The sequence below is a fragment of the Strix uralensis genome, chromosome 6 (assembly GCF_047716275.1).
Source record: "Strix uralensis isolate ZFMK-TIS-50842 chromosome 6, bStrUra1, whole genome shotgun sequence".
In the NCBI taxonomy this organism is placed as follows: Eukaryota; Metazoa; Chordata; class Aves; order Strigiformes; family Strigidae; genus Strix; species Strix uralensis.
The window spans coordinates 13,355,275-13,382,213 of record NC_133977.1 but is presented as its reverse complement, the minus strand read 5'-3'; the positions used below and the strand labels follow the sequence as shown (position 1 = coordinate 13,382,213).

Below are 26,939 nucleotides of genomic sequence, written 5' to 3'. Positions count from 1 at the left end.
AATGTCTTTATTTTCTAGTGTGTACCCAATTCTATTCAGTTACAGCCAGAGTTACATCTGGGGAGAATAGAAAAGAATCCTAAATTATACCAAAGACACAGGAACTGTTAACAAAGAACTATGCATGTAACATCATGTATAATATGGATGTATCAGAGATAGAAGCATAGAAACCACCACCAGGTTTGAAACTACTGGAAAGCTGAATTTCTACAAATACTTAATATTTTCCTATTGTTGCGATCGCTGCCACTTACATTCGGGAGAAAGTCAAGGGGATTTAAAGATTCGTTTGAATTAACATTTTTGCCCAGTGGAAACAGGATTTTTCCGACATGGGTGCAAGAAACATGAAAATACAGTGTATGATTTATGTATTTTTTTAATTTGACAGATGAGAAGTCTTAACTTAAAGACAGTCTGCACTCATGTCTCACAGTCAAAGGGCTTTTACAACTTGCAAATCCACTGAGAATAATTCATTAGCTAACGGTTTTCATCTTCTCGGTTTCTCATCATCGTAAAAATGTCATGATAACCAAAAACAAAGCACAAATAATTATAAATGTTATGAAACTCTTGGCATTACACATCCTTTTCTCTCTTTTCATCTTGTTTCGGAAAGTAAAATAGGCATTATATTATCAGTGCCAAGGTAAGGTACTGCCGAAGAGAGGTATGTATCTAAGAATGCCCAAATCACCACTAACCTATGTACGATTATCCAAATCTGAGCCTTTAATGTAAATCCAGACAGACTTATTGCAATGATACATCAGAGTAGTACTCTCTTAATTATAAGGAGTCAGGGAAAATTTGTGTAAGACTAATCAGTTGCACCCTGATCATTTGCACACTAAGCATGTTTAAACTATATTGTAAGTGCCAACACATCTGCAATTCACAGAAAAGAACCAAACCAAAGTTTTAAAGCTTCAGATAGATGGGAGAGCGTTAATGACTTTCACAGCCTGACCTACTTTGGGATACAGCCACATCGCTCCTATCTGGAGCAGTTTGTCTAGTGTCCTACAGAAGGGCTGAATTCCCTCCTGTTGAAGCCCAAGACAAAAGTGCCATGGGCTTCCATACAGAAAGGATTCCAAGCCCAGGGGTTTGAGAATACACTATAAGCTATACAAAATTTACTGTGTATTTTGACGTACATTTAATATAGTTGCCAGATGTTTATTCTGAAGAAACAGCATCTATAGAAACCCGTTTAGTTGCCCGTATATTGGTAGATATATATAATTTAGAAAACAGATGTAGATCATAAAGTAGTTAGGACTAACATGCTCCTTGCTTGTGGGAAGATTTTGCCTTCATGTGACTCAGAAAAGAAAACAAAGCATGACATGTTGTCTCATAGTAATAACCAAGACCTGGATCACGTAAGTCTAATGTGTCCATTGTTTCTGTCCTCGGCATTACCGTGCTTTGTTGGGCTGTGATTCTGCAGTGTTACCCATCACCCGTCCTCTGATAATTCCTGTATTTTAAGTTTTCGTCTCATTTACATTTTTTGTAACCACATTTTCCTCTGAAAACATTCCTGAATTCATTGCGATGGACAAAGCACAAGTAAAAGTGCCGAAAAAGTAGGAAATGTAGAGCTGATTGCACATAACCGCTTTCAAACAGACAGGATAATTGACGCTGAGAAAATGATACGGACCGGCTCGTATTCGCGTGACAACTGTCAGTGCCAATAACCGTGTGTGAATTAAAGGCAGAAATTGGCATTTCAAAGCACCGTCTCAGTGGTGCTTTCTCACAGACAGCGGTTAAGCCGCAGCAGCTGCAGGACCGTCTCCCCGCACCCGCTCGGGAAGGCTCCTCACCGCCCTCGCACCGCATTTACCTATCCTGGGTGCGCGGGCCGGGGCTGGCCGGGCGGATCTCGGCGGGGACCGCGGCCGGGGTCCCCCGCTGGGCGCCGGAGCCCGCTCCCGCCGCGGGGCCCGGGCGGCCACCGAGCCGCGGCCTGGCGGGATCCCCGCAGCCGGCGGCGGCCGCATCCCCCTGCCTTGCTTTGGCCGGGGGGCGGGCGGCTTTGTTAGCGGCTGCCCGCCGAGAGCTACCCGCCCCCGGCGCCGCCCAGGCCCGCGGGGCTGCGGCCCCGGCCCGGCCCGGCCCGGCCGCCCCCGCCCAGCCGTGCCTGCCGGTGGCTGAGGGGAGATGCGGGGGCGGGGGGCCTAGCCCCGGCGGGGGCGGCGCGGGAGCCCCTGCGCGGGGAGGCGCTCGCCCCGCCGTGGGCGCGGAGGGGCCGCCGCCACCGGCGGGAGCCGCCTGCCGCAAGGACGGGGTGACTCCGGCCGCCGCCCGGCTCCGCAGCGGCACGGCGCGGCGCGGGAGCCGCCCTCCTCCGGAGCCCGCCGCGGGGCGCGGAGCCGCAGTGCGCGCCTCTGCGAGGTGAGTGGGCGCCGCCGCGGCCGCGGAGCCGCCCGGTGCCGGTGGGAGCCGCCCGCGGGGGCGAGGGACGCGGCTCAGCCCGAGGGGCGGCCGGGGGCGGTGGCACGCTGGGCGGGGGAGCGGGGGGGGACCGGGCCGCGGCGGCAGGTGCGGGCCCGCCGGACCCGCCCGGGGCGGCTGCGGGACTCGGGGCGGGCCGGGGCGCCCGCTACCCCCGCGCTGGGCTCGGCGGCCGCCTGGGCTGCCCCGTCATGCGGGAGGCGCGGGCGGCGGGCGGCTGCGGAGCCCCGCAGGGCTCCCCTGGGCTCGGTCGGCGTCGCTTCGGGGCCATTTAATTCGAACTCGGCTCCTGCCCGGGGAACGCGTTCACCACTTCGGGCGCCGCGTCGGTTTCCTCCGCTCTTCTTCCCTCGCCATTTAGTGTGTTTATTTATTTCTTTATGCGTGAGGCTGTTCTCCGGATTTTATACAGCAGCGGCCGTGGCGGGGAGGGAAGATCGCTGCAGATTTCCAGCGTGTTGTTCTCAAAGCAGTGGGGTTTAACGTGTGTTTCTATTCTTGTGTGCAGAAAATACAGCACAGTGACAGTGGGGGGAAAAAAATTCATGTTCTCACCGTTCAGTGGATTGTTTGTTGATGTGGAGGTCCCTTTTTTTCTTAGTACACTTGCTTTTTTTCTCTTAACCTTTTCTGTGCACGTCACTGCAAACCATGAGGGTATGTAAAAAAAAAAAAAAAAACCAACACCTTTTTTGGGCTGTATGATGTGAAAATACAGGGAGTGTGGTGTATGTAGACAGTAATAGTTACATAATTTATTATCTCCTATTTTGTTGCTGGATGTATGTCAGGAGCATGGAGAGAGTATTTATAGCATCTTTTTTTTCCCATTTCTTTTCTGGGATGCTGTGTGAGGGAGTCTTTGCACTGTACTACATTGGATTGGAATGTTTGTAAGAGATTCAGCCCTGAATCCCTCCAGTTCCCGAAATCCCAGCAGGGCCCTTACCTTGCTTCACTTCACGAATGTCCAGGGCTGCTTCTTGTATGCTCAGAAACTTCTTTTGTAGATTTTTTGCCCTTCTTCCCCCAAATAATTACATGATTTTTTTTTTTTTTTACTTTTTAAAAAAATCAAGTCAAACTTATAAATATTTTAGTAGTAATTATTCACAACACTGAGGAACTAAAACAAATCTATGTCATGGATGGATTAAAAGAACTTCTTCCTACATACCCGTGAGCAGGTTGCCCAGTTCTTAGACTCCTTTGGAAAAAATTTCTAAGGTGATACTGTGTGGTTGCAGCATCGGGCCATAAGGTATGATGTGTCATTATTAGCGGATGAAAGGAACAAACCTAATGTTGCCTTTCAATCACTGCTGCTGTTCAGGCTCTAAATTTCCAAAAATGTGGATGTTTTCATGCCAGCTGAAGATAGAACAGTGGATGTTAGGCGCTAGTCCACGTGTGTGTGGACTATATATTTCTATCCTTATTTATATCTTCTGCTGGAATTTAAACATACCACCTTAAAACAGGCTCTAAGATTGCATGGAGCTCATAGGGTTGACTGGAGACCATTTTTAAAGTTATACTTAGTAGTAGTTTTACAGAATTGTAGTTGAAAAGCCTTCCTTCTGTTTATCTGTCTTTATAAACAGCTTTCTGGTGATGCCAGTGCAAAACTTGTGGTATATCTTTCAGTCTTGTTGTCACTATGGGGCTGGATTGGCTTGGAGTATTTGCCAGTCTCTGCAAGAACCCTCTGCCTTCCTTAAAGACCTATTTACTATCTTGCTATTTATTTTTAAATGCTAATGGGCATTTCTATTTGTTTTCCACTTTCAGTGCTTATTCAAACTTGGTAGAATTCACAATGTTACGCCTTTAAGAAGCCCTATGATAGTACAGTGGCTGCCAGCCAGAAACAATATACTGTTTTGTTATATTTCCTGAGAAGAAATGGAATAAATTTTGTGTTGCCCCTTTTACAAGATTAAATAGTAATGCCTAACTGGAAAAAAGTTAACTGTTTTTTTTTTCCTTCATGTGCCAACATTCTTTAAACTGCAGCTGAAGCTCCAGCATGCTGCAAAATAAGGGGGTTTTCTGCGTATGGAACTCAATCTGCAGATTACATTCTTGAATGATTAAGTTTAATTCTTCTTCCATTTTTTCTTTTTTTATTCCAACTCAGCATTTGTTTTTTCAAAAACTCTCCTTTAGTTGGACAGAAACAGGATGCTTAGGCTATTGCATTTACTCCATTGGCTAACATGTACTGATAAAAGGGAGAGGGTGACAAAAACACCTATTGGAGTAGTATTACTCAGTGATTGAAAACAAGATTTAAATATGTGCTTAGAATTAAGTAGCGTGTTCAAAACCCCTTGTTTGAGACCATAGCCAGCAACGTGGCCTTTCATAGTGTGGGATGCTCAGAGTAGCTGAGCCTAATTTTGTTTGATCCAGCTGTCATCATGCATGGCATGGTCATAGCCTTTGTCTTCACATTGTCTGTTGCTGATCCTTTGGTTATATTACAAAGGGGGAGAGGCTGGAATGAAGTTACTTCTCACCGGTAGGAAGAGTATTCATTTCATTGCCCAGCAGATGGTACTGAATTTAATATTTTATATAGAAGTCCTCCAACCTAAAAGGAAACCTACTCTTGCAACCTTGTGAGCCTGTGTTTTGGCACTTTGAAGCTAATGGTGGCATACGAGGTGTTTATCTAATCACATCAGGGCCCTTTGCAAGATGAGAATGGGATTAACTTATTTTTTTAAATTATGTTGATATTTGAATTTAGTATCTAAGAAAAGTTCCATGTCAGCCATTGAAATTGAAGTGAACTGTGCACAGTTTATATAGACAGTGATACAGGGCCTCTGTGATGTTTCCCCATGGCAGTTTGTTTGTGATCAGTTGGAATATCGGTGATATTGAGGGAAAGGTTAAAAATGCCCATTTCTCTGGCAAGAAGATTGACGATGGTGATAAAGCTTTGTATAGCGTGGACGCGTGTTCCAAGGGCACCTCTTCATGGGATGAGATGCCAAGTATCCTAAAATACTGTAGTACTTGTAGAAGAGTTCAAGTAACACTTTTTTTTTTTGTATTTTTTTACAGAAATGTAGACATCAGTGCTTGAAACCTGTGTATTTTCTTAGAAATGATTGTATACTTCGTGAAAGTAGCATAGTAGTTGCATGCTCTTTTCCGAGCATCTTGATAACACTTTTGAGTAGTCATGTTAAAAGACTGCAGTCAGATTGTGAATTCTCATTGGAAGTGCAAGCCCTGGACTTCAGTTGGAGATGTAGTCACTCATGTTACAAGTGTACGTGTTCGAGTCATCCCTTCCAGCACCTAGAAATCCTATTATTTGTTTTGATAATGTTGGTGTTAGGTTTCCAAGTTCTGCTACCAGGATATATGAATTTAGATTTTGAGGCAAATGACTAGTCATAGCCTTCCTATCTCTCTGTCTTGCTTGTGGAGAGCTGTTCCTTCTCCTGATACCCTGTGGTACTGGGGAGAAAATGAAAAGTGACTGAAGCTATATCTGGTTTGGATGTAGACAGTTATGACTGCTATCTTGACTGTGCCAGTATTTTGTGTTATGTTACATTTACAGTTTTGTGTCACAACTGTCGTTTTTTATGATTGTGGAGGACTGGTATGCTGATACCAATTGTTTAGTGGACAATAATACTTGTATTTCATAATTTGTTTAGTAAATTTGCCCTAAAGTATGCAGTTTTGGAAAAAATAGATAATAATTACATTGGAAAGATAGTTTTGAAAGATAAAAAGAACATTCTGAAAGAGGATCTTTTCTTTGAAGTGTAGTCATCAACCTTTCTACGTGACACAGTTGCAGCTTGTGAGTGTTCTGGAGAAGCAATAATAATTGAAATTAATTTGAAATTGAATTGTGAATCCAGCATTATTTGTCCAAAAGACCCAATTAGTATAGTCAAACCAAACTTAATGTTGAAATAGTGCACTACTTGTCCTTTAGAATCAAGGAAGTACCCGAAAGTGGATAGTTGATGGGGTCATCTGAGCTGTTTGCTTTTGGGGGAGTTAAGGAGTCATTGTGACATAATTAATAGTTTGGGGTTTTGTTCTTTGTATTAGCAATGGAAATGAAAAAAATCCTGAAAATAAAGAATAGGACGTTGAAATAAAAAAACCCCAAAACAACTGTACTCTTCAGCTGGTGTTTCTTGATGCTGGTGTACAACAAATCATGAGATCAGCAGACAGACTGGGGAGTTGTTCAGATAGTGTTTTGGTTCAGATTTCTTAAGGTGAGTGCCTCTGTTCATTTGTGAAGCTGTATATATACACATATAATTTGACTTGTGGACTTTTAGTCATTAAAACTTTAATAACATTGTCAATATGCCTATATGCCTTGTACTGACCACCAAAGAAAGATATTAGGTAACAAAAATTAACATTTTGATAATAAGCCCACCTAAATATTTCATGGAGGACAGTCAAATGTGTTTTGTTAAGTGCTATGGTGGCCAGGATCCATTGGCTAGGATCCACTTGAAAAATCAGATTAAAAGTTTCTGTGCTTGACAAATACAATGTCATTAGTTTAAAAGTTCCCTGAAGGCTAGTGTTGTAATTAGATGAGCTCAAAGCATATAACAGTAAAATTCATCTTCTTCCAGGAATGACCAGCAGCATCTTTAAAAAAATAAAACATTGACTGATCCTTGTTGGATAGAGTAACCACAGTAAGAAAGAAGAGTTTGCCAGGAGTGAATGTGAGAGCTGAAGCCACGGCACCTTACGGTGAGTGGAGTGGATCAGCCGCAGCCTGGTGGGAAGCAGTGAGGTCAGTGAGGATCCTGCTGAAAGAAAGCTCAAAAGGGATCATTCACTAGGTGCCCCATACCAAGGGCTTCACTAAATTGGATATTACATGTGCTGAGTACTGGCAAAACAGCAATAAAAAGTTACAAACCCAGCAACTCCCTTTGGATCCTGATTGTCACAAAAAGGCATATGCCCATCTTTGTGTGTTCCTCTCAAGAGCATGTGAGCTTCATAGTGCTAGTCTACAATGCTCCGTCTTCAAAAGGTATGCTTGTTAAGCTGTGTGCTTTCTTTATTTAAGATGCATTTTAAAACCAGCTACTCTGCTTGGTTGATCTTGTTACTCTGCTAGATTACTGACTGGAATCTGTTTCGAGCTAGTAGTTTGCTAAAGAGTTATTTCTCCCACTAGAAATAACAAAGAGTAGAGATTGTGAATTTATCATCTCTTGTCCTAGTTTAGCTAGGATGGGGTTAAGTTTCCCCAGCAGTGGGGGGAAGCTCTAGCTGGGTTATTCCATACCATGCTGACGTCACCTCCGGACGCCCAAGCACGGCAGCGTGGGAGAGTCGGTTAACGCATGTGTTGTGTGATCTCTCTGCTCTCACTGCTGTATTGGTAGATATCTTGCTCTGTTCATTGTTATTACTGTTATTGTTATTGTTTGCTGTGTTGCTGTTGCACTGTTGTATTAAATCTGTCCTTATCTCAGCCCCGGGGCTTTGTATTTCACTCCCTTTGTGGGGGAGGGGCAGCGGCTGCGTGGCCTCAGACCGCAACAGGGACTAAACCACCACATCTCTTTAAAATGTAGCCATAGCTACATAAAAAACATAATTTAAGCTTCTTGATTCATTTCTCTAATAACAATGTCTACATTGTCTTCATGAACGTAAATATCGTTGTCAAGGAAATAATTTCCCAAATGTTTGTATTAAATAGGAAAATTACAAATGTAACTGTGGTGGGCTCTCTTGAGACTTGCAAAACTTTCATTAGGGTCAGTAAGTCTATGGCTGTACCCACTGTCTGAGCGGGCTTAGAGCCTGAACTTGAATGGTGTCACAGGGTTGTGGCACTGTTCAGTTGTTAGTGGGCTCCTTGGCATGCTTTTGGCCAGTGTCAGCAGTGCAAATGAGGCACAGCTCAGGGAAAGCCATGGACTGGGGACTGTCCCAAAACAGACTATGGATAAGATGGCCCCATTTTCTGAGAGAAGATCATTTAGCATGTGTGCTGTACTGCATGGCTTCAGCATCTGTTTCCTCGCCTGTTCTGCATACAAGTGCAGATGCAGCCATAAAAATGCTGCTGCATGTTTTTGGATAAGAATAAGCTCCAGTTGCATGCTGGGTTACCTAGAGAAAAGCAAGAAGCCACTGTTATTTATGAGAAAGCAACACCTGAGAAAGATTATTGCATGTTGTTGTTTCACATTTGTGTGTCTATATATATAAAAAAATACATTATTTCATATAACAACTAGCTGCTTATGTTTTGAATAATGTCATGTTGAGTGATGTCCAGATCTTCCCAAAATGCTGTTAGGGTCTTGTAAGCATGTGTAGCAATGTCTCAGAACTAGAATGTGTGTCAGAGTTCATGGTTGTCTTACAGGGTGTTTTTGTCTCAAATGTTCACCTAGTAAGCTCTGAGTGGTAGATATGACACCACTTTTCTTGTTTCATTTCCTAAAAGGTGTTTGGATTTTCTTAGAATGAAGTAACTTCCAGCAAAATATAACTTAGACCTAGCTCAACATTTAGAAACACATTCTATTAACTTGAGTAAGTGTATATTATGAACTTGCTCTGAACTTGGCTAAGTATGTGTTAGTGAAGTGGCTGTGAAGTGTGACAGGTTGGTATTTTTCATTATGAAACTATTGGTTAATGTAGAGAGCCACTGTAAACACCGTGGTGCTGCTGCTTAGCAGTTGTAAATTGTCACACTCCTTAATGTTCCACAGAATTCTGACAATTTTCACTTCTTGCCTTAGTTTCAGTGTCACATGTTACAGTTTAGATGAATTTTTGTTCCTGATACCAAAGATGTAGGCTTTTTTTTTGAGAGAGGGAAGGTTTATTTTTCTTCTTAGGCATTGTGTGAATTTGAATATTGCAAATTATGGAAGGCTGATTTTTCCAGAGTTGATTTATGCATATCTTTATAATAAATAGGTAAATAAAGTCAAATTGTCAGACTTGATGTTCTAAGAGATGGACTAATCACTGGTTTAAAGTTTTAGCCTTATTTTCCTTAATTGAATTTGGGTGGGTGTTTTTTGTTTGTTTACTGTATTGTGGTGGGTGTTGTGTCATGTAGTCTTCAAAACACTAATTTCCAGTGAGATCCTGTGTCCTTTAAAAACTGACTCACTGTTTTGGAAGAAATCTTTGCTTTTATGTTACATTGTTTCATTTCCTCCTAATAGTGATATTGGTACTGACTCTGTGCAAAGGTATAGACTTAGGTACTGGATTTCTAGCTAAGGTAAGTTAATAGAAGGTTTTGGCTTAGATACGCTACAGAGAAGTCTTATGTTGAACTTAAGATGTGTTTGCCTCATCATGATAGCATAAATCACTGAAACAATTAACTGCCAAGGCTCCAAGAACATGAAGGCAAGAGACTTTAAAAGCTTGCTTATGCTTATCTCAGTTTGTAAAGAGGTTGAGGTACTGTAGATACAAGATGTTCAACACCTCTTGGCATAAGCTTCATCAGTTGTCAGCTGTACAGGGACAGCCCTTTATTAAGGGGAAAAAAAAAATAGCTAACACATTTTGTTTCTTGGTTCTGTAGATAAATTTATTTCTATTACATTTCTTGATTATAAATGGGTGGGGTAAATAAAGTCAATATAAGGAGAGCTAATGCATGTATTTAGTTTTTCTTTTTATTTTAGTGGGAGAACTACCATGTGTTGACACGAAGGAAGCCTTTGTTTTAATCTTATGGCTTTTTTTTTTCTTACTGTAAATTGGTCATTCCTACACTGCTTTTTTTTAAGGAACACCGTCAATTTTGAATGTGTTTATAGAAGAAAACGTAAGCCCTTGGGTCAAAACACAAGCACTGACAAACTCTCGAGTACTCAATCTGGAAAAATAGAAATACTTTTCCTCAAATCTTTCTTCTGTATAATTTCATTTTTTTTTGGCGAGGCTCTAATACGTGGAAACTTTTCTGACAGATTAACATGATTTTTAAATTAATGACATCCCGTTATTAATGCATAAGACAGTGTTGGCTATCTGTATGTTAAACGAAGGCTTTGTTAACTAAAATATGCATTGATTAACCACATGTGAAACGTTTTTAAACAGAATAGAAACAATCTTGGTAAGTATGGATGATGACAAGTTCAGTCTTCAAAACACCTCAGAAATAAGAGAATCCTGGAACAAGTCATATATCTGAACTTCATTTCCAAAGGAAAAACATGTTGACTTAGTGTCTTAGCTGATTCTGTGTCATTTGGAAAACAAAAAGCAGTATTGAAAGAGTAAAGGATTTAGCTTTCTACTGAATATGCCTCATGACTAGTAATAGGCTGGTCATAAGTGGTGTCCACCAGGGCTCAGTTTTGGGGCCACTCCTGTTTAACATCTTTATTGATGATCTAGACAAGGGGATCAAGTGCACCCTCAGTAAGTTTGCAGACGACACCAAGTTGGGTGGGAGTGTTGATCTGCTCGAGGGTAGGGAGGCTCTGCAGAGAGATCTGGACAGACTGGAGCGATGGGCTAAGGCCAACTGTATGAGCTTCAATAAGGCCAAATGCCGGGTGCTGCACTTCGGCCACAACAACCCCCAGCAGCGCTACAGGCTTGGGGAGGAGTGGCTGGAGAGCTGCCAGTCAGAGAGGGACCTGGGGGTGTTGATTGACAGCCAGCTGAACATGAGCCAGCAGTGTGCCCAGGTGGCCAAGAAGGCCAATGGCATCCTGGCTTGTGTCAGAAATAGCGTGGCCAGCAGGGACAGGGAAGTGATCTTACCCCTGTACTCAGCACTGGTGAGGCTGCACCTCGATTACTGTGTTCAGTTTTGGGTCCCTCACTACAAGAAGGACATTGAATTACTCGAGCGTGTCCAGAGAAGGGCAACGAAGCTGGTGAAGGGTCTGGAGCACATGTCGTAGGAGGAACGGCTGAGGGAACTGGGGTTGTTTAGTCTGGAGAAGAGGAGGCTGAGGGGAGACCTCATCGCCCTCTACAACTACCTGAAAGGAGGTTGCAGAGAGATGGGGATGAGCCTCTTTAACCAAGGAACAAGCGATAGGACAAGAGGGAATGGCCTCAAGTTGCGCCAGGGAAGGTTTAGACTGGATATTAGGAAGTATTTCTTTACAGAACGGGTTGTCAGGCGTTGGCTGCCCAGGGAGGTGGTGGAGTCCCCATCCCTGGAGGTATTTAAGAGTCGGGCTGACATAGCGCTGAGGGATATGGTATAGTTGGGAACTGTCAGTGTTAGGCTAATGGTTGGACTAGATGATCTTCAAGGTCTTTTCCAACCTAGATGATTCTGTGATTCTGTGTCTAGTAGTGTAGGCAATAAGTTGGCTGCAAGCAAGCTTTATTTGTCAAATAATTATTTTGATCTTAGTTCACAACCCTAACATAAATTGATTAATGTTTACTCATGTAAGTAACCCCCTGAAAAATCAGTATTGTAATCATTCCTTGTTAGTACAGAAATGGTTATGAAGTCTCTCCCTGCCCCTGCAGTCTTGACAGTAGTGGGGGGGCAGGACGATTAGGATCTATACAGTATCACAACAGATTCTGATTGTGTGTCTTCTTGCTGTTGTGGATGCTTATCGTTTTGCTCCTCCTCTATCCAAAATACATTATAAATGTAAACCTCACGCATTACCTCTTGGGAAACTGGTAATGAAATCTTTTACTTTCAGATTGACAACCTAAGTCCAATACAGATTGTTGAAGCCTAGAAATTACGCCTTCTAAGGGAGGAGAACTTAAGGGAAGTTTTGCATCCTCTGGAGAAAAAAAGAGTCTTCTCAACTGAGTTCTGTACTTAATGATTTGAATATGGGAATCTGGTCTTGTGTGTAATACTACTGTTATTTTCTGAATATTTTCAAACTTACTGAAGCTTACTGAAAAAATAAACGCCTGTAGACCTGATTCCAGCTAATGTAAATGGGCATAACACTTAATTGGGCTATTGTGCTTTACAGTTCTTAAATCAGGCCAAATACAGTTTAAATTAAGTGGATTAACAGAATGTAATCTGATTCATTTTTCCTTCAATCTGTGCAATGTACTAAGAAAGTAGTTTAAAAATTTGGTGAAATGTAGTTTACTACAGAAAAATAGCAGAAGTATTGCATGATACATTCATATTTCATGCATATGGGGAAAAAGTTTTCTTGTATGAATATTCTACTTACCCAGTGAGCAACTTGGAATCTGTATTACTGCACATACTCTCTCATCTTCGTAAAACCTTAGATAGTTCAGTCTAACTGAACTTGATTGAAGACATTTTATCTCATTAAAACATAGGTAATCATACATTGCATTTTTGTAGCTCTTCCCTTAAAAGTTCAGTCCTTCTTGTTAGTTACCTGGAATTAAAAATAGTCCACATGTGATCTCTAGAGCATGAATATTTCAAGCTGTAGTTAGGTGCTACAGCCACATTTTCATCTGCAGGTGATATTTTACTTATCTGTAGTTTCTGATAATAGTATGGCTAGAAATCTTACTGAGGTGAACAGAAGATCACCTATTTTACAGTTAGCAGGAACTGAATGTGTAAGAGTGGAAACTGTCTGCTTTTTTGGGGGGCAGAAATATAAAGTCGATTTAAGTATTTATCCATTATTCATACATGGAAAGGACCCAAGGAATAGTGAGTTACAAGTGTTTATAGCACTGTTTCTCTCAGAGAGTGCAGGAAAATTTTTTTGTATAGGCATTTGTGGTGGAAAGAATGAGTTGGTCTGTTAACTATCCCATAGATGTGCTGTTCTGGCACAATGCAGTTATCAAAGCCCAGGATTAACACTGAAAGAACTGAGGATAAAATGCTCTTGGTTGTAAGGATTCAGCTATGGAACAGTCTTCCTCATCAGATCAGTAAAGTTTGAACTCCTACAAATGCTTCCAGACTTTTGGTTTTGAGAAGGCCCTTTCATGAGAAGTGATGTCTCAATGTGAAAAGCTTCCTCTTGCCACCCTTGTCTTGCTTTCAAACAGCATGTAATAAAAAATGCCACCCTAAACAGTGCTTTGGTTTCTTAAATGTGACAACCTCCATTAAATCTGTTAAGGACTTCACTATTGCTGTTGATTTACAAGCACTGTAATATTGGCCTTGGTGGTGGTATAAAACCCAAAAACTAGAGCATACATCCTCCTGCTTGCTGTTGAAACTTAGGAAAGTAATGAATCCCCCAAATACTATAAAACTTCATAAGTATCATACCATCTGTGGTGGTTTAGCCCCTGCCGGGGTCTGAGACCACGCGGCCGCTGCCCCTCCCCCACAAAGGGAGTGAAATACAAAGCCCCGGGGCTGATAAGGAGAGGTTTAATACAACAGTGCAACAGCAACACAACAAACCACAACAATAACAATAAGAATAACAGTAATAACAATGAACAGAGCAAAATATCTACCAATACAGCAGTGAGAATAGCGCAAATCCCACAGTACACGCGGTAACCGACTGTCCACTTCCGCCAGGATGTGACCTCCGCATGGTATCTGAATAACCCGGCTAGAGCTTCCCCCCCACTGCTGGGGAAACTTAACCCTATCCTGGCTAAACCAGGACACCATCGTAGAAGTAATATTCTATGAAGTGTTATGTCTGACTTACCCTCCCATTCTTGAGTGATAGTTCAACTGTTATGGAATTGATTATTTTAAATTCAGCTGGCTCATTGTAAGAGTCCAAGTGATTTTGTGTAATATCAGATCGTGAGATTCTATTCCCCCTAATTGTCATTAGTGTGTGTTTAATGTGGCTTTTTAATTACAAAGCCATAGAACTTTAATCAGTTTAACCACAGAACAAGAATAATTTGAGTTTTAAGAATATATATTCTGAAATGTCATGTATCTATTATCTTTAAATTATTCTTTTGATTCCTTTCTTTGAAGTTTTCCTATCTTATCATCCTGTATGTCCTAAAGCGGTTTCTCTTCTCATTTCCTTCCTTCACCGATTTTTTTTTTTTTCTCTCTATTAGTTTTGTCTTCAGGCATCTCTGCAGTTCTCGTCACTCCTATCTCTCCCCAGACCTCCAGTAATTTCGGATTTCTGCAGTTCTCTGCATACGCATTCATTCTAATGGTCTCAGTCATCCTTTTCTGTCTTGTCCTTTCTGGTTTAGTAAGGATGGGAGCCTGGAGAGTTAGGTGAAGTTTGATTACCCTTGTGTAGGGTAATAGAAAAAATGTTTTTTAAAATGACATATTCTAGCTGTTGGGGACAGCTCTGGAGACAGCCATGCTGCCCAACCTTGGGACTAGCAAAATGTGAATTGAAAGGAGGGTTGTGCCCAGAAAATAGGGGATGTGATTAGGATTCAGCTCGCTGTCCCCTCTGCCTGGTCTGTAGCAGGTGTCTTGGGTCACCTTTTTTCTCAGTTGCTGAACTCTGTCAGTGCTCTACTTTTCTTAAAGATACTGCATCTGAGAGACTGAAAGTCCTTGATGTCAAATTTTCTCCCATGTGTCAAGAAAGGGTGGCACATACTAGCTTCTGCTTTCACCTCCAACAACTCTGGTGCATTGGCAATAAGGAGGAACATTTCACTTGAGATTTTTTCCCTCTCTTAATGGAAGAGAGGGATGCTGTCTTCCAAAATATGCAACAAAGCAAATGGAGCAATGAGTGACAGGGATCAATCTGCAAACTCATTTGCTGCAGGTATGCATACGTTTTTTTCATCAGTTGGAGTGAGTTTTACTGGGTTTTTTCACAGAACTTCGCTATAAAAGATTAAGGTTAGTACACCGAATTTTTTTGGTCTCTTAAAAAAATTAAAAATACAGGGATATGCCTACACACAGAATACTAATTTTAGGTTAAGATTTTTTTAGCAAAATCATGAAATTGTTAGAGCCATGTCTGAGCTGAGAACATATTTGTAACACTTTTACAATGTTTTCTGCATACAGTCATTTTGAAGCATCAGTCTAGAAGGGATCCGTGATGCTTTATTAGGTTTTGAAAAGTAATTTTATCAGAAGCCAGGAGTGTGAGTAATAAGTAAATATAAGTGATTTATATGTATTTATGCAGACATAAGTGTTGCAGAAATGGTTGCTGCATGTTAGTGGTACTTCTAAGATTCCTAAGTAATGAAAACCTTTTTCTGTTTCTTTTAGGACAGTCGTGCTTTAATTGCATCTGCTCTTGGAACTCTTTGACACAGGCAATTATATTTGTTTGAATTACTGGAAAAAATAATTCCTCTGGCATTTATGATGTCCAGAAACCTTCTGTACACTCATTTGCTTTGTTAGATTTGAATATTATGATTAACATCAATACTTAGAACTCTACATGGACTAACTTCACTGTCATAACTGATCCTAGTGAAATGTGTTTGTGTCTAAAATTCTGAATTTGATCCTCTTGGCTTTTCTATCTAATGGTCTTGTTGGAGTCAGTTGCTCACAGCAAAGAATTTAGAAAGCAGCTGTATAAGGATTTCCAGTCCTTAACTTTCTATCAGTGTCCTCTGTTCTTTCAGTCTGCCTGAATTCACATGTTGCACTTTGACTGTGGTTGTCTTATTTGAGGCACAAAATTGTAGGCCATACTCTTGAATTTCTGTTGTACTTGATGAGAATTTAGCATTGGGTAGTGCCTACTGAGCTTCGGCTCTATTTTGCCCTACAAAATAACAGAATCACATAGAATCATTCAGGTTGGAAAAGACCCTTGGGATCATCAAGTCCAACCATCAGCCCTACTCTACAAGTTCTCCCGTACACCATATCCCCCAACATCTCATCTAAATGACCTTTAAACACATCCAGGGATGGTGACTCCACCACCTCCCTGGGCAGCCTATTCCACTGTCTGACCACTCTTTCTGTGAAAAATTTTTTCCTAATGTCCACTCTAAACCTCCCCTGTTGGAGTTTAAAGCCATTCCCTCTTGTTCTGTCACTAATCACCTGTGAGAAGAGACCAGCACCAACCTCTCTACAATGTCCTTTCAGGTAGGTGTAGAGAGTGATGAGGTCTCCCCTCAGCCTTCTCTTCCTCAAACTAAACAGTCCCAGCTCCTTCAATCTCTCCTCATAGGATTTGTTCTCCAGGCCCTTCACCAGCTTCGTTGCCCTCCTCTGCACTCGTTCCAGCACCTCCATATCTCTCTTGTATTGAGGTGCCCAAAACTGGACACAATACTCAAGGTGTGGCCTCACCAGTGCAGAGTGCAGGGGGACTATCACCTCCCTACTTCTGCTGGTCACACTATTTCTAATACAAGCCAGGATGCCATTGGCTTTCTTGGCCACCTGGGCACACTGCTGGCTCATGTTCATACCAGGTATATATTTAATAACAAGAAGATCAGTTAGTAAAATTAGAATACCCTTTCTTTTGGTAATCTGTGGAGGCAAACAAGCAGTTTCGTGGGAGATGAGCCACTTTTGCAAAATCAAAGGCACAAGTCAGTTTCATCCTAAATGTTTGGTATAGCTTGATACTTAACAGTGTGTTGCTCTACAGTTGTACTGGGTGGCAAATTAACAGCTTATTTTCACTGTTATTTATACATTCAGAAGAAAGCTTGGCTCTATATAAAGAGGAAGAGAAGAAACATGCATGTCATAATGCAATTAAATATTTAGCCATAATTATTTTGTCTGGAAAATACTCTGGGAATTGTGTAAGCTATGTGTTGGATGTCTATCCATCACTAGTTGTACAAACCAGCAGTATATGACTGTAAAAGTGTACTAAGGTGGAAGGCAAGTTAACCTGTATAAATGCAGTGCATTTCAGCATGCGATATAAGATACACAAAGTGAAAGAAAGGTTAAATAAAAGAAGGAAATGCCAGAACACTAGCACTGATGCAGTTACTTGGTGAATTTCCTGGTACCATTATCACAGATTGTGTTTCTTTTATGGGTTTTTCTTCCCCATACTGTAATCAAAGTAGCTGCAAAACACAAGTTTTATTAAAACTGCCTGACTGCTGTTTCTGATATAGTTACTGTTAATATTTTCTTCTCATTTTATTTCTTCTCCACTATTGATCTGTGAGGAAGCAATGACTCTCGATTGTCTTTACAGTTAAAATATGTTCATAGAAGTACAGGCAGTCAGTAGCATTTTTAGGGAAATCATTTCTCCACATTGGAAGTGTCTACCCATCACCTGAAATAGCATAGTTGCCCATGTTATAAATGCCGAGGCAGAGGCGAAAGTATCTTTAATAAATTTATTTGCAATAAGAACAAGCAAAAAAAAAGACTAGGCACGCCGGGGGGCAGGGGGGGCTTCCCACTCCGCACCGACGAGCACCGGGTGGTGCTACGTCACTCTCTTTTATAGTCCCTCCTTCACATCCGCAGCAGCGTCCCTCAAACTTTCCCGGGCTTTCTGGTGTTGCTGGGGCTCCTGGCAGGGATTCCTCCAATCATATTTCACTTGCGCAATCCGGTGTTGCTGGGGGCTTCTGACAGGGGTCCCGCCAGTAATTTTCCACCTGCTTAGCATCTGTCACTGAGGAAAAAAAAAACCTCCAAACTCCTTTTAACAATAAAACTACGACAAATCTCCTTCAACCCATGTACATGGCAAACTCTTAACAAAGTCATCATATTCTAACACGAATCACCACCATATTCTTCACACCCATGTGCATGCTCCTTGTGCTTTCCAAATGCTAAGTAAAAGGGTTCTTCTAAACCACTACAAGCATCTTTTTAAAAACAACCAAAAACCACACAAAAAAACTCTACACCAAAAAACTATAAGTGAAACACAAACTCCACCGAGAGATAAGTTGCATTGCATTGCACTGTGTTCTGAAGGTGATCCAGGATGGACTTGCTGTGGTTTGATACAGTAAAGTTCCACCTTCTGAAGTGGCTTTTCATCCTTCCCTTCGAGAGGTAAGTGTCCAGCTGAGAGTGGAGATCTTGTCGGATTACAGATAGGAGATCTCTAAAGTAGCTTTCTCCTAGCACATTAATGGTCATGCAGAACAGGAACAGGGCCTTGATGTGAAACTTGTGCACTACAGGGAGCCTCCTGTATGACTCAATTTTGCTTCTCTTGCTGATGGTGGAAGAGATAGCTGATGGGGTGGGGTTGTGTTTGCAATATATTTTGGGATCTGGTAAATATAAAAATAAATCAAATGAGAAGAAGAATAGAATTTTGAAAATGTAGTTCAGCAAAATGCATTGGATCATGAAGATTAACGAACAGCACATAAAAGCATCAGGCTTATTGAAAAGCGTAGCAATTTAGGCAAAACTAAGTTTGTTGCAAGGCTTAATGAACCTGTACATCTTCATTTGTTTTCATTAAAATCCTGGAGTGCAAGCTAACTTTTTAAAAAAAAATTGTATGCTTTATTGTTTAACTACTTAGGAGGTGGAAACTGACATTATTTTGGTAAGTAGATGGAAAGTTTGTCAGCTTTTGTGGTTCAGAAAGAGCCTCAGAGATAACATTATCTTGAAATTTTTAACAGTACCAGCCCCCTGAATTACAGTGTTTTACCTTGTGCTTCCTATGTACATTAAACAGGAGGGGTAACAAGTTTTTTAGCAGCTGAAGAACATCAACATTAGAAAAATAGAGACTTGGATAGCTTGTTCTTCTACTACAGGGTCCACGAGATTTTATACTTTATATAGAAAGTTAAAATCACAAAAGTATATTTTAAATGTACACCCTAAATCTGTAAGAGTTTCAGAATGATTAAAGAATATAGTACACCTAGACAAAAGATGTTAAGAAGTATGAAATAGCTTTAATGGAACTAAGCTGAGTAGATCTTTTTTTCTTGTAAAAAATGGCTAGTGAGAAGGATATGACAAATACATATAGAACTGTGAAAAATATATAGAAACTGAATAGATTTGGTGTTTGAGGCTTTTTTTTTTTTTATTCTTTCAGATAATGTAAAATCTAGGAGGCATCGAGTAAAACCATCATGGAGCAAGCTTTAAAAAAGCATAATTAATTCATGCTTGTCCTAAAATATCGTGGGAGCCAAACCCAGATACGTTCCATGACAGTAGTACTTGGAAATGGCTCAGAACAGTGCACAAATGTGTCAAGATTCATGGGGAATTGGAGGTAGAAGATACAGCTTATACAGAGTGGACTGATAAGACTGAGGCGGGGGGAATAAACAGGCTTTTGAATACACTAGTCCTTTTTCAGACTTCAGGTAGCAGCACCAATCTTTGAAAATAAATACACATTATAAATACCAGCTCTGAGTTCAACTAGTAAGATAAACTTAGTACTGGTAAGTTGATAGCTACCTGAGAGAGACTGTTCTCAGAGACAACAGGATCTTTAAAAGATACCTGCAGTTTCCTTTCCTTGTTTGCAGACTGAGTTTATGGTTCTATTTGTTGTTAAAGGGAGGATTTACATAATCCTGCTACTAGCATATTTTAGTTCCCTCCTTTTCTGTCTTTGGCTGGTTGGTTTGTGCTTATTAATATTTCATAAGATTGATATTAGATCATTCCGCATGCATTTTTTTTTTTGCTGTTGGCTCTTCACAGGGCAGATGACAGGACAGACAACACTCGCTTTTTGCTGATTACAGAATATATGGGTAGCTGTACAGTTCTGGAATTGATATTGTTGTCAAAGTGAGAACATTGAAGGGTACAGGAAATATATGTAAAATTTTATAATAATGGTATCTGTAGTTGCAGGACTGTTACTGTGTTCTCTTCTGTGCAATTTCAAGAGAATAATAAAATAGCTGATGTTTTGAAAAATGGCAAGGAAGACGAGTAACAGTTCACACATACTAGACACCCATGATGTTTTCTCCCATTAGGTAGCACGCAGTGGCCCATGTGATTAGGGCTATGGGGATGTATCAAACTTTAACTAATGTCCAGTCCTTAATGCAAAAGTGAGGGAAAGGACTGGGGGAAAGGAGGAAGCAGAATTTGACTGGAAATCAGTGTAACTATTGGTTCCCCAAAGCTACCCTTCAAAAGAAAAAAACAAATTGACTGCTGTTGTGGTGAGAACCTTTTATTCTTTTTATGCTTTGCTTTCAGTGTGGACGCTAAATGATACTTGCTTTGGAAATTGTTTTACGTCAATGCATTCATGCAGTAATTCTGCATACAGGAAGACTTTCCTGCTAGAGAAAAACTTTGGATAACTTAATCGCATTTCAGCCCATTTGACAAGTTGCAGGTGGTGCTCTGGCCGCTCTTCCAGAAAATAGCGACTCATCATGACCTACAGCAGGGTTAAGATATAGGTAGACCCACATTGTGCTGAGTTTTAGTTGAACTAAGACATACATTTGGGTTTTTTCCACAGTGTTTTCTAGACAATTAAATACACTCAGTTGTGATTCAATAAATGGTCTTTTTTGATAGAAATGTTAAAGTGTGTGTAGGTAGTTCACTATCAGAGACATGTTTGTATTTAATGTCTTTTTGTAAAGCATTTATGTTGATAGTAGTTTTCAGAATAAGAAATTGTAAGAAGCAGAATAAGAAATTGTAAGAAGGAATTTATGTAAAATACTTTTCCCTTAAGAAAGAAAAAATAAATGGTTTCATATATACCATGGGCATTCAGACTGGCGCTGATGCACTTTTCAGGAAGATATTGGCTTTAATTCAAGTACCTAGATTTGTAGGGCTACGTAGCTGAACTTTGTTTCATCAATTGAAAGCAGTCTTCAACAGCTTTAAAATATATTTCTGATGTAATTGATCTTTGTGCATGAGAGAGGAACTGCAAAGCAAAAGTTAAATTTCATGTATGATTCTGATAGAAAGTTATCAGACACTGAGAGGGTATTGCACTCTTAATTTTGAACCTTATCTCTCAGACTTTTTTCCTCATGTTTTTACAGACCTTGCAGCCAGAGGCTTAGTGCAGGACTGGGGTTCTGCATAATATTTTTTATTAAAAAATGTGTCATGTACTTTATCAGCCTTCAAAAGGTGTAGTTTCTTCTGTGGTAGAAATGTGGGGCTGAAAATTGGTGGCATTATGGCAAACTCTGGCCAGAGGAAAGAAAATGTCATCCTGAAAAAAGTTGCCAAAGAATTGTGAGCCAAATTTGAACACTAAGCAAGAAATCTGTGTTTTATAGTGGAGTGTATTTAAGACTTGAACTATTTTGAAGATGAAATCCAAAATCATTCAAGTATTGAAGCATGTTTTTCAGTCCAGTTTGGCAGAATGCTGAAGTGCCTACTTAATTTCCCTAGATGCTTAATCAGATGCCTGGGGGGGAGGTGCAATTGCAGATGTTGAGAAATTTAAGTCAGACTCTTTCCTCTTTTGAAAATCAGCTCTATTTTTACAAAATAGAATCCCTAGATTATTTTTTAAAAGCAGGTTCCTATAAGGATTTTTTTTTTTCATTTAGAGAAAAGGTTTTAGATCAAAAAAGATGGAGAATTTCCTGTTGGAATGGAGACATAAAAGTTTATGGACTAAATGAATACTAGAGCTTCACATCTCTGAAATTGCTTTTGAAGACAAACACAGGTAAGTTTAGTGTGTTATTACTCAGAATATTCTTCTAGCTATTATTTTCTTCTTGTATGCTGTAGATCACTGTGTATTTAAACCCTAATATTTTGTCCAGATTAAGCTTTATTCATATTACATGTGCAATTTTTGATTGACTCATGCCTTACGTAACTCTCTGAAGATAAGTGAAATGCAGGTGAATGTTCTTTTTTGTGATTTTACAGTATTTAGGGTCTAATGGGTCTACTGGGGCTTTAGCCTGATCTGCAGACCAGTAAATCGGTGTCAGTTTGTTTTCAGGCAGGTATTATACTGACAACAGTGGCATTAGACTGAACAGTTGTGTGGTTAGAAACTGGCAGAAATGGGATGGTCAGAAATGCTTAGGGCCTGCCTGTTAAGTGTGATATCCTCAGATGATCCATCTAACAGAGAAAAGCAATATAATCTTTTATTCAACTCACTGCTCCCTAGCCAAAATGAGTAAACAATAATATTTGTAGATAAAGAGATACAGACCCCAGAAAGCAATGCTGTTCATTTCACAACTTTTATATAAATTCTTCCAGAGGTAAATTAAAGCTTTCACTTTATGAATATATAATGTGACAAAGATTCTGCCTGATGGTAGGCCTTGCGTTTTTGCCCTCTGTCTTTCCCAATAAACTGTTCCAAGGTTCAGCTGCAGTCCCTGCTAGGAAATTGCAGACTGTTTCAAGGTTGAATTGATCTAGCTTTAATTGTTAGCTGCTGGATCCTATTGCATTATTATCAGCAAGGTTGAAAAGGTCTTGCTACCAGATCTCCTCCTCAGTGAGTAAGTGCTTACGTCTGGTAATCAGATGACCTCTCAGTCTTCTCTTCATTTAGCTGACATAGACGAGGCTCTGTAAGAGTTCAAAAATGGAAAAAGATCGCAGAGGAAAATAAATGGCAAATGATGGTAAGAGTGTAGGAGGTAAAGCAAATAAGATGATGTTTATGAAACATCTCCCACTTCAGAGACAGAAAAATTGTCTGAGAAAATTTAAGTAGACCTTTAGGTCCTTTCCCAGGTCCCTGAAGTCCTTCACAATATGTGAAACGGTGCCTGGCATGGCCTGTGGTGCCAGCGTGGATCTTGGCCAAGCACTGCATTACAGTTTTCAATGACTGCCTTCAAAGCAATTACCATAAAACTGGAAGGTTTTAATACAAACTTACAGCTTGGCTGAGACACTGGGAATGATGCTTCTTGGAATTAGTATTTAGGATATTAATCCACATGTTTCATTAAGAAAAACAGAAGAAATATCGTATCCAGTATATAAAAATGTTTAAACACTTTTTTCCCTCCAACATTATTGACTTCCCATTTACATCTGTATTCAGTGTTGATTTAAGCTCTAATTTTGGGACCACTTTTGTGCAAATTTCCATTACTTTCATTATGGATGTGCAGAGTCTGCTTGCATGAAAAGAGCTGCAATGTTGTAATCCTCTAAATTTAAGGATTTGTAAGGTAACAGAAGAAGGGCTAAGAATAGCTCTAGGAAAATGGTGATTGAAGGTTTCTACTACCAGAACCATTCATCCAGCCTGCAGCCCACTCTCTGTGTGCTCTGCAGCTGTGCCAGAAAATATGCTGCATGAATAATTCGGACAGTTGTGGCCTGTTTCATATTTCTTGGCTCAACTTCAGAACAAATCAGGAGGTGTGCATGTGCACATGCTCTCTGGCAAAATACCCTTTTTGGAAGTGTTGGGTTAGGGCGTGCAACCCAGTAATGTGTATGTACAGACTTTGGTGCACGCATACAAGTTCAAGGGACAGAGAGGAGATGCAGGATTTGGTCTTCTATTGACACTGGAAGAATCTCAGGTGTCTTGCCTAGTCAGGAAGACTGGATATACTGTATTCTCCTGCTGAGTACAGATTAAAACTTTTACTAGTCTTGCTGGAGGAGTTAATACACAGCTTCTGGGGAGGTGAGATGCAGGATTTGATGGGTGAATTCTCCAGCCTGTGTGATGTAAGGAGGCCGATTAATTAGGCTGACTTCTGTCCTCAGAAGCTAATTCTGTGGCAGTTGCTACATCTTCCAGAATCAGGACCTTTGTACAATTTTCAAGTGTCATAATTTGTCTTTTTCCCATGTTTTAAAATTTATTTACTGCATTCCTCTATTTCCCTTGTCATTCCTTCTACTAGATTTCCTTTTGTGTCCTGTTAGTTTTTGTCAGTTATCATTAGCTCTGATCCTGTTGGTGTAACTTTTTTTTACTTGAAACAAATGCAACTCGGCTGATGATATCTGAAAGCAAGCCAGCAACGGCTAAAGAATGAGTGGAAACGAAGTCTGCCAAAGTTTCCTCATTTTAGATGAAACTGCATGACTTGGATCTCACCAGTTTGAATTTTCATGTTTTTTTGAATATGTCATGGTTTAATCCCAGCTGGAAACTAAGCACCACACAGCCGCTTGCTCACTCCCCCCACGGTGAGATGGGGGAGAGAATCAGGAGAGTAAAAGTGAGAAAACTCAGGGGTTGAGATAAAGACAGTTTAATAGGTAAAGCAAAAGCCACACACGCAATCGAAGCAAAACAAGGAATTCATTCACCACTTCCATTGGCAGGCAGGTGTTCAGCCATCTCCAGGACAGCCCGGCGCCGTCACATGTAAACAGTTACTTGGGAAGACAAACACCATCACTCTGAACATCCCCATGTTCCTCCTTCTTCCCCCAGCTGTATATGCTGAGCATGACGCCACACGGTCTGGGATAGCCTTTGGGTCAGTTGGGGTCAGCTGTCCCGGCTGTGTCCCCTCACAACTCCTTGTGCACCCCCAGCCTGCTCGCTGGTGGGGTGGGGTGAGAGGCAGAAAAGGCCTTGACTCTGTGTAAGCACTGCTCAGCAGTGACTAAAACATCCCTGTGTTATCAACACCGTCTTCAGCACAAATCCAAAACACAGCCCCGTACTAGCTACTGTGAAGAAAATTAACTCTACCCCAGCCAAAACCAGCCCAGAATGGAAGTTGAATTTTGACTGTAAGGTGATATTGTTGATGATGTCCATACAACCACATGCCTCTCAGATACCTGTTTTTCCTTGGCCTCTGTGATTATTGGCACACCAGTTGATGCCGCTACCCTGTAGAATTATTTAGGTTGGAAAAGACCTTCAAGATGAAGTCCAAGCATTAACCTAACTCTACCAAGTCCACCACTAAACCACATCCCTAAGCACCATATCTACATATCTTTAAAATACCTCCAGGGATGGTGACTCAATCACTTACCTGGGCAGAGGGTTCCAATGCTTGACAACCCTTTTGGTGAAGAAATTTTCCTAATATCCAATCTAAACCTCCCCTGGCGCAACTTAAGGCCATTTCCTCGTATCACTTGTTAATTGGGAGAAGAGACTGACACCCACCTCACTAGAACCTCCTTTCAAGTAGTCCTAGAGAATGATAAGGTCTCCCTGAGCCTCCTTTTCTCCAGACTAAACAACCCCAGTTCTGTCAGCTGCTCCTCATAAGACTTGTTCTCTAGATCCTTCACCACCTTTTTGCTTTTCATTGGACACACTCCAGCATCTCAGTATCTTTCTTGTAGTGAGGGGCCCAAAACTGAACAGAATATTCAAGGTGCAGCCTTACCAGTGCTGAGTACTAGAGCCCCAGTGTTTAAATTAATTCATGCTGTCTTCACTCATGTTAGGTGTCTTGTGTCCATGCTACATCACCCTAAGAAAACAAAAATTACACAACACTGAAGGGAAGAAAAAGCCTTCCTATTTTTTCTGTGTGGTTTTGTTGTATAAATAGCATGGCGATGCAGCGCTGCTGAAATTAAGAGTTCTTTGCTGATTAGTTAAGTATACCCTAAGCTTATTTTAATTCAAGTCAACAAATATGCATATGTTTGGTGTAGAGCTGGTTAATGAGCCACAAGTGAGAGTGTTGGGAAGACAAGCCATGGAACTGGCAAGCTTCTCCCTTGCTCCATGACATGGCTGCATCACAGGGTGAAGGCAGGCTGTCTGTTGGATAGATTTGCCTCAGGGACAGTAGTGGAGCACTGGAAGCAAATGCTGTTAATAGTATTAACTTTGTATTTTATACTGGTATTGTATTTGTATCTACTGTGCAAAATAAGAGGCTTCATGTTTTCAGGAAATCCCAAGGTATCAGGAAATTTGATGCACATGTAGCTCAAGGAAGCTTTGTTAACTGAAAGCAACGGTTCTTGTTGAATGGGAGGAGCCCTCCGTGTTTGTAAGTCTTGTGAATTTTCTATTTTTTACTAATTTGACATCAGTAGGGAAAATGGACATCCTTCAAAGTACAGCTAATCTGGTGCAGAGAAAGTAATCTTTGTGTTTTACTGCTTTGTTTTCAGTGAAATGCAAATTGACTTTCAGGTTGAAGATTATTCTATGGATACATTGCAAATAGGATATATGTAATAAAGAATATGAACATGTATTATTAAATAAACTTAAACCTTTGGTGTAGGAGGAATTTTGAATCAAACTGTATGTAAGCATTACAATGAAATGCCAATGAATGTGAGATTTAACTCAGGGTTAAGCTTTAGAAACATTTTAGGCTTAAAAATTCAGTTTTTTTAAAGGTTAAGTGAAATGTGTATAGCTTTAGACTAATGAGCTATATAATCAGCATATCAGAGTTTCCTTTACTTTCTTCTTCTGGCATCACTTGTCTGGTTTGTCAGGTTTCTTTTTTTGTGTGGAGAAATTCAGGACCAGTGTTTAAGGATTAACTGTTTTGGATAATTCATTAGTCTGATACAAAGGGCATGCTGCAGGAATTGACAATTGATTTCATTTCTTCTTGAAATTACTATGTTGGGCGATATCAGACTAATGAATATATTCAGTATCATTGTAAAGATAGACTAAAACAGTGATTAGCTTTGAACTTTTGTGTAAGAAAATATACTTGGGTGA

The 26,939-nt window shown here is 40.6% G+C and overlaps 1 protein-coding gene across 1 annotated transcript in view; it reads left to right on the top strand.

Moving 5' to 3' along the window:
* Positions 1 to 2,290: 2,290 nt before the first annotated feature.
* Positions 2,291 to 26,939, top strand: part of HECW2 (HECT, C2 and WW domain containing E3 ubiquitin protein ligase 2) — a 173,458-nt gene continuing 148,809 nt past the window's right edge. The window contains exon 1 of the mRNA XM_074872747.1: positions 2,291 to 2,415. The gene's annotated coding sequence lies outside the window, so the exon portion shown is untranslated. The remainder of the gene's footprint in view (positions 2,416 to 26,939) is intronic.